Source organism: Poecilia mexicana, unplaced genomic scaffold (assembly GCF_051168715.1).
Source record: "Poecilia mexicana isolate PSO_F unplaced genomic scaffold, ASM5116871v1 scaffold_13, whole genome shotgun sequence".
NCBI classification, from domain to species: domain Eukaryota; kingdom Metazoa; phylum Chordata; class Actinopteri; order Cyprinodontiformes; family Poeciliidae; genus Poecilia; species Poecilia mexicana.
The window spans coordinates 18,048,422-18,062,947 of record NW_028263382.1 but is presented as its reverse complement, the minus strand read 5'-3'; the positions used below and the strand labels follow the sequence as shown (position 1 = coordinate 18,062,947).

At 36.9% G+C, this 14,526-nt stretch overlaps 1 long non-coding RNA gene across 1 annotated transcript; it reads right to left on the bottom strand.

The window, feature by feature from the left end:
- Positions 1 to 12,282: 12,282 nt before the first annotated feature.
- Positions 12,283 to 12,920, bottom strand: LOC148155801 (uncharacterized). Its single transcript, XR_015764971.1, has 2 exons — positions 12,782 to 12,920; positions 12,283 to 12,701 (listed from the first exon to the last, which is right to left on the bottom strand). It is a non-coding gene; the product is annotated as an uncharacterized LOC148155801 (long non-coding RNA).
- Positions 12,921 to 14,526: the final 1,606 nt, after the last annotated feature.

Sequence of the window (14,526 nt, the reverse complement as noted above, 5' to 3'; positions counted from 1 at the left end):
TGTGAAATTATTGCAAGAAAGGTGTCTCACTAATTATTTGAATAGTACTTCCAGTGTATCTTTTATTACTTGGTATAAATTATGGGTTTAAATAATATGGGTTTAATAATATGGGTAATATAATGAATAATATGGGTTTAAAAAATAGCTTTCCATATATTAGACCATAAATTAAACTAGCCAGTTATGATGATTGCCTTTAAGGGGATGCTGGAGAGCATTTAGACTGGGGAAAAAAGCTTGTTAAATTGTCTTAAATACTATAGCTTTTGCTTCTACTTTTAATTTTATCAAGTTGGGTTTTCCAACACAGTGATAATCCTAAACAAACATGAGACCTAGTTTTTTAAAGGAGGGTAACATTAAGCTTCTGGAATAGCTTACCAAAATCCTCCACATCAACAATATAAATGTGTTTGCTATGATTGACAGCCTAGTTTAAATTAGTGCTACCAATTCTGCCAAGAAGAGTGGTCAAATATCCAGCCACGTTATGCCAGAAGCTTGTTGATGGCTACAAATCTGTGTACAAATGTATAATTTATAAGGGACATTTAAGCAAATATGTGTGTGTGGATGCAAAGAAATAATAAAACCAAATTAAATTGAGAATATCTAGTTCTTCTTTAAAATTATCTTGTATTTTATGTTATATGTAATTGACCCTGTAAAATATATAAACTTATTAGTATTTAGCAGAATATACAAGATAAGACAAATTCTTTGTACATCATATTTCAGCAACAAGGGAGTTTAAAGTGGCTTATATGATTAAAATATAATACAGCAAACAATTTTGAAACAAACAATAAACATGACATTTTGTCAAATATGAAGGGTCATATTGCACGATTGTGACATGTTATTATCTGATTCAAACTGCTTCAGCTTCCATTTCCTGGTGCTATTGCTCAACGTTTGTTTCAACTGGCACTGAAAATGTTTTAATGAGGTGTGAAAATAATTCTCACTGGAGGAGTTCTTACCTTTGAAGAAACCGAATCCTCACGAGGGTAGTTTTCAATACTACACGGAATAGTCAAGTACTTTGCTCATTGTTTGTGCAACACTTTAAAATTCCTCAGATACGTACAACTTCAACTGCTGTTAAAATGAGAGTAATTTGCAAAGCATACAGGGGTGTAGCAAAAACATTCTGTTAACCAGACAAGGTGACTGGCAAGTCTTTAACTTTAAAAGTGGCTGTCCTGGGTTCGATTCCTGGTCTCAAGCCATTTGCTGCATCCCTTCCCCTTCTCTATCTACCCTGCTCCCTCTCAAATTGGTATTCAGGCAAGAAGCTTTATTCTGTATTTTAGTAACTTGGTGTTGTCAGCTAGCTTGATGAGAAGCCTTCAAAAGCAACTGCGCTGTTGTCAACACAATACTGCAGTTTCAGGAACAACTATCATTCTTACTTTAAAATAGATCTTATTATTTTAAATAGTAGACTTACTTTGCCATAATAGGCTTACCGTCCTTGAAAACTGTTATAGTGGCCTTCTTAAATAATGTGGGGTCACACCTAAAGTTGACTGGATTGTTATACCAGTAATTACATATATTTTAGAAAGAAAGTTTTCTTTTCAAAACATCACATTTGGACATAATTTTTTACTCCATTCTCAGCTATATTCGGTATAGTATCTGTATTGGTCCAAAAGTAAAGCAAGGCCTTTTGTATCCCATTTGTGACTCTGTGCTGCCCACAATGTGATGGCTGATTTAATGGGGTCACACAACAAAGGCTGTGCTGTAGTGTTGCAGGCTTCTTGCTATGTCAACATCTCATGAATTCCAAAACCCTTTTCCCGTCATTTTCATTGGCAGTTCCCCCTGCCTTCTCTCACTCCTTGACATCCACCCCCAGATCCACTCCAATCCACCATCCCACAATCTCCCACCCTTTCCCCCCTTTCCTGTCTCCTCCTTCTACCCAACTCCAAACAGGCCCAAATAGAGAGTGACAACTCTTCCTGTTCCTCTACAAAATTCATGATTAATCTTTCATTAATCATGGATTTTTTAAAAACATTTAACTCCCTGGAGCTTTCTTCAGTACTAAAATAAATTAATAAATGAGCCAAGTGCACACAACTACAGACAGACATTGCTTTTTCCATGCCATATTCCCTTATCATTTAAAAAATGGTCATTGTTTATGGCACCACTGCACTTAAAGGCACTTTCAGGAGGAGATTATAAAGTGAGCCATGGTTCGACAGTTTCATATATTGTCTAATTTTAGTCAAGTCAAGGACAAGGTACTTCATGTGTTTGAAAGCATATGTTTTATTTAAATTGTACATTTCAAAAAATCTGAAATATCAGCATATAAAAGAAGCTTCACGTGGACATTTTCGCTGAAATAGAAAATAATGTTACATTTATTGATTAAATGATATCCTGTACCAAAACAGAATTGTTTCTTGAGTTCTTTAAGAGGATTTCAAACAATGCTTTACAACCTACTTTTATCTGTGACCTTGGCAATAAAAGAGTAGTCTTCGTATCTCTGTGGCACTAATCCTTCAATATGCTTTACTGGGTCACATTACTGCAAATTTATCCCTTGCAATTTGAAAGTGACAATATTTACGACTAATTCTCAAATATATAAAAATAGACAGCCAGGTTACTTAAGCCCTGCAAATGCTGGAAGAGATGATTTTTGTTGGTTATTTTATCTTGACTCGCCATTGTTCCTATAAACAAAAAAAGCTCACATTCCAAAATTACCCTAAACAAAGACAAAGGAAGTCAAGCTTGGTTGGTCAAATTGTTCAGCTTAATATTTTAATAACAAATCCTTAAGACCCCTCACCCCACTGGCACTTCTTTACTTCGGCTGAATCATGATAAACTGCCTTATTATGCCTTGTAAATCAAAACTAGCAAAACTGCCTGCACTGCTTTGATAGACTTAAGCAATTTTTTCCCTTAACAAATATACTGCTCAAAAAAATAAAGGGAACATTTTACTTTAATTTTGTGTGTGGCTCCAAATCCAGGCCTCCATTGGTTAATAAATTTGATTTCCATTGATGATTTTTGTGTGATTTTGTTGTCAGTACATTCAACTTTGTACAGAACAAAGTATTCAATGAGAATATTTCATTCATTCAGATCTAGGATGTGTTATTTGAGTGTTCCCTTTATTTTTTTGAGCAGTGTATTTCAATCACATTTAACTCTGTTAATGAAGTGAGATTGAAAAAGGAGGGAAAGCCTGAGCATTGTGAGTGGCTGACAGCTCAGTGTGTGGGAGCAGAGAGCAGAGGAGAAATAGAGCAGAGCAGCTGACGGTAAATAGAATAAAAATAAAGTGTACCTTTATTTCAATCTGGACAGACTCAGACAAAGAAAAAGGAACAATTAAAAGATTTAATGACAGGAATGAATAGCAGTTCTTTGGCACTCGGGACCCAGTAGCTGATTTGAGCTGAGATTTGATGTGAACTCGATGAACATCCCAATAACTGATTAGGGATGCTCTCCCCCGGGGCCCGACACTGGTGGTGGAGGTCGGGAAAGGGTGCTATCCTGGAGAGCCGAAGGATGTGGGTGGAGAAGGGGCGGTGGTGGGTTGAATGCAGCTGGGAACCGGCTGACTGCTTGGGTGTGGATCCTTTTATGCAGAGCTTGATTGATGATTGGACGGGCCGGGTGAGGACCAGCGCTGAGGTCGGAGATGAGCATGACGCCGATGGGCGAACGGAGGGGGCGGAGTCTTCCAGCTTGAATTTTCGCTATCAGCTCCTTTTTTCACCATCTTCTATGTACAGTCTTTAAAATTACAAAATAAACTCTCAATACATTTCTAGAAAATCCCTGGTGCTTTGAGCATTAAGTTTAAGTTATGATACTGTAAAGAATTGGTGGTAGGTGATGAGGAGTGACGCTGAGACCCAGGTAAGGTGATGATAATGATGGTTTTAATGATGACAATAACGCATAAAACAGTCCAGGACAGGCAGCACGGGAGAGAACTATTGCACACGGCTAGTTACCGGTAGCACTGTCACGAAGTCTGAACACGGAGCTTAGTAAACCAGGACTTAACAGTACAAATGGAAAACTAGACAAACTGAGACAGACATAAGACAAGGACCCGACAAGAGACGGAGACAACAGGTGGACATAAATACACGCGGGGTAATCAAGACATAGACTCAGGGAACAGGATAACAATAAACACAGAAATAACTCAAAAATAAACACAAAGAAACGGGATCATGACAGATACTTCCCAGATATTCATAATTTCTACCTACTTATAGGTTCTCAGTCATCCAGGACACGACAAAAACAAAAAAATACCCCATAACTTGTATTGAAAAACACTACAATAACCATTGTTTTTTTAGACGTTGTAGCAGACATTAGATCAGTGACACTGAGCCAAACTCATATCTAAACATTTAATCTCCCTCCTGGTTTATTGTCCCACCGCCCCAATAATCAAATGTGATTTCCTCCCTTGATGTTGTGGTGCTCCATTTTGTTGAGATAGTTAAGATTCAATCACCTGAGCAGAATGCCTCCCTTTTTTCCAGACAAATTTCAATGGAAGATAATTTTGAGGGAGAACCACAAGTTCCTGAAGAAACTACAAATCATTTCTGAGCTTCTCAATTCCAGTCCTCTGGGACCGCTGCCCCTGCATATTTTAGAAGTGTCTCCGTTCTAAAACAGCTGATACAAATCATTAGATGACCTCATATGAATGACATGAAGTGCTGCCTGTTAACCAGGGCAGTGGTCCCCGAGGAGTAGAATTGAGAAACACTGTCCTAGACTTAGGCTAGGACTGTGTATTTCCCCAACACACAGGACCTCAATTTTGGATAAGACAATGGCTGGATCAAATTCTTGCTCTCTAGGCAAATGCCAACTTATATTTAAAATGTATTTGTCCTGTTCACAAACAAACCAGACCATTCTTTCAGTTGTAGTTGGTTTTCTGTAGTTATAAAACAAATGTTATTAGAAATACTGATGTTTTCTGAAGGTGTCTTCATAAAGAAGGACAAAGGACCTACAGAATAGGGTAATGCTTGGCAATCATTAAGTTAAAAACAGTCAGAACACAGCTCTCCCTTTGGCTGTATACCTCTACACCACTAAACAAAAACTGAAAACTGAATGCCACAAAAATGGATCTCAGTGGGCTGAGAAGTAGCCTGGCTGTTGTCTTCCTATGCAATTCCGCTCGAAAAAACTTCTCACTTCCAGCACAGTCTGGGCTCGCTCTCCTTGACTCAGATTGTCTCCAGTCAACTTTTGACCAGGCCAATTAGCTAACAGAGGGAGAAGTTGTGAAAGATAACAGATTTTCTGCCCCGTTTCATAAGGTCTGTAGTTTTAGCAATGACAGTAAAGGAAGTGAACTAAGCTGTTCAGTCCATGTTGGCCACTTCCACATATTGAATCGACATTAACAGCCGACTCATTCAGATCAGCACTTCTCTCTTCACAGTGGAGGATGATTGTTTGTAGCGCAGGAAACTTCTGGTAAGCTTCTTAGCGTCGAACCGGTACCTTACATACGTCACGGGCAAACGTTAGTGATTGGGCAAAATTTAACACCTCAGCAGATAGAGTCCACGCCTCCAGGACGCAATCGTTTCTCCAGACCCTCTGGAGGAAGCAAAGCTTAGTACAAGGGGTTGGTTATTAGAGAGAGAAAATTAGACACTAAACAAGAAAGAAAGTAAAGAGAGAAAGATAGATAGATAGATAGATAGATAGATAGATAGATAGATAGATAGATAGATAGATAGATAGATAGATAGATAGATAGATAGATAGATAGATAGATAGATAGATAGATAGATAGATAGATAGATAGATAGATAGATAGATAGATAGATAGATAGATAGACTAAAATAGTGTTTTGTATCTTTTTAGCTTTTCATATCAAACTTTCATATTTAAGAGACATCTGAAAAGTCTGCAGTGAAGTGATGATCAAGAACAGTTAATCGACTATTTGAAGCCAGTGACCTGTAGCCAGAACTTGAGAACTGCCCTTCCCAGAGTTTGCCAGCTCAGTAATTAACTGTGCAGAACAGGGTGGCTCCAAAGGTAAGTCTCAGAAAGACTGAATATGATTGATGCGTAATTTCCTCATCTACAAGGTTCTTGTCTTTTCTCTTGTATGAATAAAGTCAAAGAGTTTGCAAAGCCTTATTCTACGTTATTGTTTAACTAACTTAAATCCCTGCGTCTACAATTTTTATAAGCTGTATTTGTCTGAGAGTACAAATACAGCTTCCTCGTGTATTAGCCATACATGAGGAAGAATGAATAATGTGTCACAATTACATTTTGAGTTGCATCAGTACTTTGCTTTCCTAGAGATTTTACAGCTCTCAGTGAGGTTGCTTGAAATGTTGGGCTGAAGTCGAGTTGTGGGACATTCATGTTTCCACACACCCTTGAAGGTCCACAAGACACACTGTGAAAAGCACTCACTGCAAAAACATTATGGTGTTTTCAGTAATCATGGCAGACAGGAACAACTGTTACGAGTTCAGAAGTTCGGAAGAGGATGAAATAGTGATTGACAAACTGGATGATGTAACTTTATTTTCCATGTTATCAAAAGCCAAAAAAAGAGAACAGAATGCATTGGAAAGACGTTTGCCTGCTGGTTTGGGCAAACGTCCAACAGATGTGACTTTTCCACATAAACAAATATTTCCATATCACACAATAGTTTTGCATGCAGTACATTTATGAAGCTTTTTCTCAGTGGAATAAAAACATAAACATATAATACATAATATCACCCATTGTCATAAACATAAACACAACACACACTGAAATGCAGGACATTCAGACCATGAGTTTACCTCAGGAGTTGCTCTATGAATACAAACTTATTCCAGTGGATTTAGGATTCTGACAAAAAAAAAAAACAACAACAAAAAAAAAACACCAAGGTATTATGTTTTTAAAACTCAAGTGATAATTATGCTCTTCAAAATAACTGTCAAATCTGTGTGGATTACAACAAAACATATATTTCTGGACTTTGTAAAAGCTCTGCTCTCAACGGATGATCGTGTCAGTCGAAGACGTGACCAGCTGAGATTTGCAGTGATGTAATTTTGTGGTTGCTTACTTTCTAATTCAACTGGCTGCAGTTGTATCTGTGATTGGTTTGCATAGATATGCTATTCCTAGGTCTTTAGCCAAAATTATGATGTTTCTTTGGATACCAGATATGTTTATCTTTATAAGTGAAGCTATAATAAAGAATGTAGGGTTAAAAAAGCAATCTTGCTTGGTCTGATCACAATAGGATTTATGTAGTTTGTGCAGTGTGGACTACCGCGTGAATTGGTTTTCCATGTTGGTATTGCTTAGTGTTTTGAGGTCTATATTTTTGTATTGCCAGCAAGTGCTAGCTACCACACAACCCGTCCACGCTAAGAAGGAAGAAATTCCCTTTGCTAGTAATTCTACTAATACTGTTTTCTTTCTGCCCACTTTGAGCCCTCTTCAGTTCAATACTGCTATGCAGAATGTTTCCTGATCGAAGCATGTTAAAATGAAGCTCCCAGGACGTCATTATCCTTCAAAATTATAGGTATCGCAGATGTTGCCGTCGAACGTTTGCACTCCACTTCTCCGAACATCCGGGCAACTTTAGCTGTCACAGGTGTTTGTCAATATTAATGAGCAGATGTGACGTCATTCTTGATCAGTGCCATACTGCTCCTAGATTACTCCTAATGACCGTCAGCTGGAGACCCCACCTGCCGACAACACTGCAGAGAGGAAAGAACTAGCCTGTTTTCTATGGAGCACATCTGATATATTCAAAAGAAGTAAATGTAGCTTGGGAAGATGAAATACCAGGGCGCAATAGTTGACATGCAACTTTAAGGGAGTACAGCTGGAGTACAGGTGATTGGATGTCCCTCCATAGTGAAGATGAGGAACACCGTGTGAACTATTAAAGTATGTTTAGTGTATAAACTCTTAAAACAGGCAGTTATAAGCATTTTTAGTGGGAGTCTCAGTATTTGCATATTTCAGCGGGTTGTGGGCGGCTGTGGTCTCTAACCTCCATGAATACAGGAGGTCCAGTGTATAACTGATGCACTAAATTTGTTTGGAGTATCAGAGTAACTGTGGCTGGATGACAAAATGCATGCCACACTTTTCGGATTGTCCTTTTTAAACTACTTATCCTTTTCTTTTCACACTACAATTATGCAGTGTTTTACGTCGGTCCTTCACATTAAGTACTAATAAAACCTGACATTTGTGGTTGCAATGTGAAAATGAGAGTCCAAGGCCAATAAATACAGTTATATGAAATACAGCACTGAACAATAGTTCCCTGCACCATTATTATGTCTTGAAAAGCACAAAACTTTAAGTTACTCTATTGCAGCAAAAATGCTGCTGATTACTTAGAAAATAAATTTATTTTCTAAGTAATCAGCAGCATTTTTGCTAAAAGGTTGTCTTGCGAGAAGGTAAGATTGGTCACATTTACTGTTATTTTCAGTTTAGTTTATTTTTTTTTAACATGAAGCTACTGATCTACATCCCCTTATCTGCAGTGTTCTGCTTCCATTCTTGTTTTACCTATAACCCTCTTGGCCTGGATAGTAATAAATGTCTTCTATTAGTTATTAAAGGATGATTCAGGTTCTCCAATAAAGAGAGCAATAAGAATGGTAGTTATTCTCCAGATGCACTCTGTTCCTAATATTTTCATAATATTGATTTTTCACTTGCACTTATTCTTTCTACTGTCAGAGCTTGAGGAAATAAAGATAACTGCACACATGTGATGAGAAAGAGAAACAATATTCAAGAAAAAAAAAATATTTTTCTTTCTTTCTCCATGCATAAATGGCTCCATAAAGAAGAGTAAACATAACCTTAGGAGGGATTATGTACAGTTATCTGTCTTGTGGAGAATTACAACCAAGTATTTTCCACACCACTATCCTGAATAGCGATGTAGAACTATTCTACTCACATCCTGCATAGGATGCGAGTGGAAAATGAATGAATTAATAGATGGATGAATAGATACATGCAATCAAAACAATCTTTGCATATCAAAACGGTGTTAATAAACATAAAATATAGACTGGTCAAACACTGAAGGTAGAATCTGGCACTCCTCAAAGATGGAGTCTTTTTTTTTTTACCCCTGGAGACTCCATTAGAAGCCCTGAAGCATTCCTAATGTTTGAAAACAGATGTCTTACAGCAGCAGAGAGTCTCTTAGTGCTCGTGCTTCCCTAGAATATTGGAGGGTGTCACGGAGAAAGAATCTGTTCTTGGCTAATGCGATCTTCTGCAGCTGTTAACAGGAGTTTAATAATGGTCTAAACAACAAGCATCCCGGAAAAGTATCACAGTTAATGGACCCCGACTGCCAAGATAAGCACTTTCTCCAATGAATCAATGAAAGGTGGAAAAGAGTGAGTCTAAGCTGTGAAACATGTCTCCTGTGCAGACAAATTGATGCAAAATAAGTATTCACATTTACAGTATGTGTCTCTATGTTTTTTTTTTGAATAGGAGATGATTCCTTTCTTACATTCTTCACTTCTATGTTTCCTTTTTGGCATAAAGTCTATTAGGTAATCAGGAACCCGTAGCATCGTGGTACTGTGAACGCTTCAGTGACAGATTAAATAACTAATAATTAAATGTCAACTAGATCAAATACTTTTAATAACTTCTGCACACAAAAACGTTCCCGAAGTGATTAGTTTTGTTCGACTAGAGTGATACACAGATACTTTTTGTAAATACTATTTGCACACGAGAATGGCAATTTATTTTCTTGTGTTGTAGCAAACATTTTCCCAGTGTCACTCTTAAAATTTCACGAGTCATACCATTTTTTATGGATCCACACAGAATACAGAAAAATATGAAGATTCAGTGGAAGACTTAGGTCAAATTAAAAAACAAAAACAGCTCACTATTCCAAAAAAAAAAGGTAAATATGGTTTAAATATTACTTGTAGTTGTTCTTTAACATATAAACATGAAGCTGCAGAAAATTAAGAGAGTAATCAAACAAGAATATTTATGAGATATCTAAAATTATTAACAAAACAAACCCAAAAATAAAGTTATCTGCTTTACACAATTTCAACACACTATACATATAGAGGTACACACAACATAGACACAAATATAACACTCTAATGACGGATAACATTTAATGTGTAACATTTAACTTTGAAAGAAGGGACAGTCTTCTGTCAATCAACAGCTTTCATTTTTGCCTCAATTATAATGTCATGTTTTCGCTGTCGGTTTACTCCCTGCTTTGAATACTATTCAAATACCTTTTTTCAGAAAACCTGTGGGAGCGGGATGGCTCCAATCATGTAAGCAGATTTGTGACAAATGCAGCAGATTGGGTTCAGTATGATTATAAAGTAATTAAAAAGCACCTTACAATCTACAATGTGTAGGCAGTCAGTCAAAGGCTTTAAAACTGGAGTAATGCGAGTTATTGTTCTTCCTCACCATTTTATTCAGCTGAAACCTGTGGATTTCACAGAGAGGCTATTTTCATTTCAGAAAGACCAGAAAACAGAACACTCTGCCAATCGACTCTGCAGAAAATTAAAGTATGCAGCAAAAACTCTGCACTGAAAAGAGAGAGAAAAAGTCTTACGTCAGCAATGATCTTGAAAAGATAAAATGCATTTTGGTTGCATTTTTAGTTTGAGTTTAACTTAAACTAGAAACAAATACAGTGGCGAGATTTTGAACTGTACTCTAAATTGCCTTCTGATGTGTGCATGTTGTACATGCATTGTCTTTATGCTGACTGTGAAGGGCTGGTGCCTTGGCTGCCCACAATGTCCTCATGTGTAGTATTGGGATAGACTTCAGACATGTTGTATTTCAGGAATTCTGCCCAAATGATTAATTTGAGCAGAAGAAAGAATGTGAATGAATGTGGAACATGGTTTAAGTAGCAATATATATTATTATACAACTAAAATTTACTTGGCAAAGTTCTATTTAATCTGGTGAAGGGATTTGCAGAGTCCTTTTTATTGTCCAGCAAACGTACATCAATTTGAAAGCTGGCTGGTTGATTTATAAAATGTAGACCCATACCGCTTACCGGGATGACCAATACCAACGTTGTCACTTCATAACATTACCAGAAGCTTCATTTCCGAACCAGGTTTTTTTCTTAGAATAAAACAGCAGGTCTAAGTTATGTTTGAATACTATGTTAATTTTAACCCAATCATAGGTTAGCGGTTTGACTTTTTCCAAAACCAGCTGAAAATGTTCTTCTTATGATTCATTGGACTCTGTAATTAACTTCCACTCAAAGCTGTCCTGAATAACTGACTGCAAATCCTTTCCTTTCCATTTTAATTAACCGCGGCCTAAAGCGTAAGTGGGAAAGTGAGGGAGGAAAGAAATGAGTGTGAAATAATGAAAGAGATCAAATCTTAAGTAACTGGCAGCAGCTTTGACAGAAAATTAGATTAATTTTCTGCTGAGAGCAATCACTGTGATTTGAACTGATTAACGCTGAGAACGTTTCTCGGGTAGCACTAGTTGCATGTGCGATAAGAAGTGTACTACACATATTTACCTCACTAGATCAAATAGTGATTATTTCTTGTTGGGTATCTGTCAAGCTTCAAGAATCTCCATGCACAGTCGGGGGCTTTTTAACTAAGTAGGAATCACATCCTAAAACCTGCTCATTTTATTAATTCATTTCTGTTGTAGCTCCCTGTTGGAAACACAATCAGAACATTCTACAGTTGGACAGATTGTGCCATGCCAGGAGACAATCAGTTTTATGTGGGTGGGAGATGCTTATTAGGAAAACTTAACCATTAAATATGTATACATGTTAAAATAGATTGAAAGAATCATTTGGGTAAAATTAGGCACCTAAACAAAATAACATAGAAAATGATATTAGTAATTTGAGCTGACTTCTTTGAAGAGCATGGATACATAATATTAATAGTTGCTTTGCTTTTATCTTAAAAAAGTCAGAGTTGCAATTCCTTCTGAACAACTATATAATTACAAGACAACAGAATGATAAATTCTGAATGAAACATGAAATGCAGAAGTTCATAAAAACAAAGTTTAAAAAAAAAAAAAAAGCCAGAGAAAGAAACTTAAAAAAAAACAGTTGTTAGGAAACTAGTCAGAACAGTAGTAAAATTATTAACAATGTCAAGTTGTCATAATACCAGTTTAAATGGACACTGAGAAAACAACTACAGAGACAGAAGTAGGTTTAACAAATTTATTGAGATGTGGAAAAGAGGAAGAGGGAGTCCAGGAGTGGCTGCAGAGGATCAGACCAGAGGAAACACTAAGGAGAAAGGCAAACTGGTTAGGCAGGTGATTTACAGGTAGGGGAGGATAGAGAATGGATTTCAGCGGCTTAGTGTCTGAAGCTGTCAAAGAAGTTGTTTGGCAGAAGATGTGGTTGGTAGGGAATGGTGGCATCTGGAGAAGGATAATATTTCAGATAGAAATGGATGGTGGACAGTTAGGCTGCTAGATAGAGCTGTACATCGGTGGAACTGAGATCCGTCCAGGTGACGCATCAATGGAGCATCAAAGGAGCATCAAGGAGAGCATGGAGATCCTGGAGTCAGTGGTGGAGGCAAGTTCTCACCTCGATGGGATCCAAGGGACCAAAGAGCTGTGGGAGACAAACCTCTGGTTAGAAACAAGTTGGTTCCTCAAAGCGCAAACTAGGGCTGAGCTAAGTTGGCCTGTTACCACACTAGGTCCTAAAACCATCGGGTGTCTGCCTCAGAGAGTCTGTTCCTTCTTACAGCCACCTCTGATTGGAGGTAACCATGTATTTTGAGAGTTTTCTGGCTGAAGTAGAGGAACTGCAGTTCCTTTTTGCAAAGTAGTGATCTGCAACAAAATAGCAACACATAATGATTGTCTGACTGTGTGACATTTGTTTCGTAGAGTCCTAAGTTCGCCATGCAGTGGTGCAGCTTTTTGTGTTTTTGTTTCAAAAAATGACCGGTAGCCGATTGGATTAATGCTCTCCTTGGCAGGTGTGTCAGTTCAGACTAAATGTTTTTACAGGTTTGCGCAGTTCACCTGCTTTCAATTTTAAACAGATGGACTGAATAGAGGTTGAGATGCTGTTATGACCAAACCCTGCTTTGAAGTTCACTGTAGCTTTATTCATGTCCCGTCTGCTGTGTCCCTTGGTCCTCCTTATAGGCTTTAACAGAAGATTCAACAAATTTGAATGTTAACAGAACATCTGTATTTACACAAGTAGATTTTTTCACTGGAACATTTCCAAATGCATTGGACTTTATTAAGAAATATTAGAGTAAAAGGTGGTGGTGGTGGTGGGGTGGGTTGTGTGGATACAGTTGCACTTTAGGGTTTAATCATTCAAAAGTTCTAAAACCCTTTGTAATTTTATCTACTTCAAAATTAGCTGCAACTGTGTGTTTGTTTATCATGTAAAGTCCCAAAAGAGTACTTAACGATTGCTTTTAACATGTTCAAGAGTTATTATTAAAGTAATGCAACAATGTACCAAAAGAAAATTACATTTGACAAAGAAATTTTCAAAATATTCCTGCTGAAATTAGGAAATAGTTCTGAAGCATTTGTTCAGAGCACTTATAAATAAATACTATTGTATGCAATATTCATAAGAACCATGCAATTAAATTATCCACCCAGGTTACAATTTTAATGAGTATACTGTCAAATAATTGGCACTAATGAACTTCAAATAATAGGCTATTGACTGAAACAAGAGCGGAAAGTTAATTGAGAAGCTGTGGCATGAAAGCCTTAACAGCAACTGCCACACAATCCAAATCATTAAAAAGTTTTTAACAAGTGAAACAAAAAGGGGACTCATTTACAAAATACCATAACAAAGTCATTATTAAATACTGATAACAATGCTTTGGCTATCATCATTGATCTGCTCAAACAATTCCCTGTTACTGAGTGTTGCAGCCAATCAATAGCAAGCTGGGAGATGTGTATCCCATGTATTAGAGGCCCCACAGAGATGCTTTGATCAGTGTATCAATTGATCATGCTCAAAATTAATGGTACACAGACATGGATTAAAGTGGATACAGAAGACCAGTGATCCATTTATATTAATTTCATTTTATTTTAATTAGTTTTTTCTTTCTAATGCACATTTCTTTTTGGTTTTGTTATTGGCATTTGATTAACAGATTTATCTAGTTATTGCTTTGCTCTTAAACAATAGCAGTGTTATTTATTTTTAATGTCTTTGGCTTCATTTTCCTGTATAACTTTGCTTTGTAAAGTTTTCTGGACAGCTTCTTTCCTAAATGAGCAAGATATCAGAAAGAGTTGATAATTAAAGTATTATTATGATTTTTTATTTTAAAATTTGCTTTGTTTGTCATACAACTATGGCTGTGTAAATTGTTAATAAACTGCAAGAAACTCACAGAAATCTCACAAAAGCATGCGTTTTTTTCTGTCCTACCACTCCA